The sequence below is a fragment of the Manacus vitellinus genome, unplaced genomic scaffold (genome assembly GCF_001715985.3).
Source record: "Manacus vitellinus isolate BGI_N305 unplaced genomic scaffold, ASM171598v3 scaffold_94_pilon, whole genome shotgun sequence".
Classification (NCBI taxonomy): Eukaryota; Metazoa; Chordata; class Aves; order Passeriformes; family Pipridae; genus Manacus; species Manacus vitellinus.
Window position 1 is genome coordinate 563,326 of NW_021940890.1, and position 2,149 is coordinate 565,474.

A 2,149-nucleotide genomic window follows, 5' to 3' on the forward strand; every position below is an offset into this window, starting at 1 on the left:
CAGCTGCACCACAGCTTTGGTAGATTTTCTATACATTTTAATCAACAGTAAAATCCTTCAGAAGGATTGACTCAAACACTGGAGAGGCCCTGCAGAGTCTCAGTGCAAACATTTCCACACAGAGATGATTTCCAACATGCAGCTATTCCCTCTCAGTACTCTTAATCCATTTAACTTCTGCTTTCAGAGCGTCTTACACAATACACTGGAGGGTTTTATGGTGGAGTTAAAGCTTTTGAAAAGTCTCTGTGCATTACACAGGTCACTGGTGTTCTTCGGTTTTACAAACTTCTATAATATCTGCAGCCTTTATATTACTTTCTTGCACAAGGAAAGGTTAAAAACTCTGTAAACACTTCAGGACCTGGATCTGAGCCAAGTGCTGGTTTGCTTTAAAATCTCCACAGGCACAGGATCCACAAGAGAAGCAATTTAAAATTCCACAGTTTGTCATTCAGGAGTTATCCCGACTTTATTTCCTTTTTTTGTTGTTGTTTCTCTGGTTTTTTCTGCCATTTTATTCCTTTGGCTGTTTTACCAAAATGGCTTCATTAAAGGACTTGTGGCCCCGGGAGCCCTGAACAGGAGTTAACGTGGGAGCTGGGAGGGTCTGACAAGCACAGCAGACAACCAGAAGCCAATGTTAAAAACACAGAACCCCAGAACCATTTAGGTTGGAAAATACTCAGATGTCAAGTCCAGCTGCTAACCCAGCACTGCCAACCCACCACTAACCCGTGGCCCCAAGTGCCACATCCACACAGCTCTGACATCCCTCCAGGGATGGGGACTTCACCCCTGCCCTGGGCAGCTCTGCCAGGGCTGGACAGCCCCTTCCATGGAGAATTGTTTCCTGACATCCAATCTAACCCTCCCCTGGCACAGTTGGCACTGGCCAGGCAGTGCCAGTCCCCAAGGCTTTGCTGCTCTCAGACAGGAGGACACTTGTGATCCCAGTCCTGACCTGGGCATCTGCCTGTGATGCCCAAATCCCAGCACACATCCCAAAGAATCACTGCTTGGAAAGGCCTCAAAGCCCACCCAGTGCCACCCCTGCCATGGGCAGGGACACCTTCCACCAGCCCAGGTTGCTCCAACCTGGCCTTGGACACTTCCAGGGATCCAGGGGCAGCCACAGCTTCTCTGGGAATTCTATTCCAGAGCCTCCCCACCCTCCCAGCCAGCAATTCCTTCCCAATCCACTCCAAACTTGTGACTTTCAGCCTCCAATAGCACAAGGGCAAACCTGGTCCGTTGGTTTTCCTGTTCCCCAACTCCCATAACTCCATTATGGAGGAGCTTTGATGTTGATGACTGACTGCTTTGTCTGTTTATATTGAGCCTCATATTTTCATCTGTAGGTGAGATCTCCCACCTCCCTTCCTCCCTGTGGCACTCTCCTTCCTCCTGCAATTCAAGTGTCCTTTCAAGTTCTTCTTAATGGATTTAGTAAATGAATCAATTAGGCAGAGAAAGAACACTGAGGTACTTGTGTATAGATGAGTATTTTACGTTTGATATACTCAGGCAGAGCTGAGTAATTATTGCCATTTAATATTTATTTAATGTATATGATGTGCTGCTTCAGTGAGGAACTTGTGGAATAAAACATCCTTTTCTCATTTTCCCTCCAGCTACTTAATGAGGGAGCTCTGAACAGCCAGATGATGGAAAAGAACAGGAAAAAATCTGTCTCTAAATTCAGTAGTGTTGCCCCCCCGTCTCCTGAAGGAATGGCTGCCTCACACAGCTTCCCACTGCCTTCCCTATGGGATCATCCCTGAGCCCTGAGGTGCTTCTGGACCCTCCCTGATCTTTGCAGAGGAAGGAGCTGCTCCTCAGCCCTGAGGGAGTCACTGCAGACACAGAGATGGGACCTGTGAGCTGGGCTGGCCATGGCACCTCCTGCCCAGCCAGGACTGTCCCCTGTGCTGCAGGAGGGCTTTGGCACTGAAGGACACAGGTTATGACAGATCTGTGGGGCTGGAGAGTCAGCCAGGCTTTGGAGAATCACTGAATCACACACTCAGGGAGGCTGGAAAAGCCCTCAAAGACCATGGAGTCCAACCATCCCCCAGCACTGCCAAGGCCACCACTGACCTCTGTCCCCAAGTGCCACATCCACAGGGCTGTTAAACCCCTCCAGGGC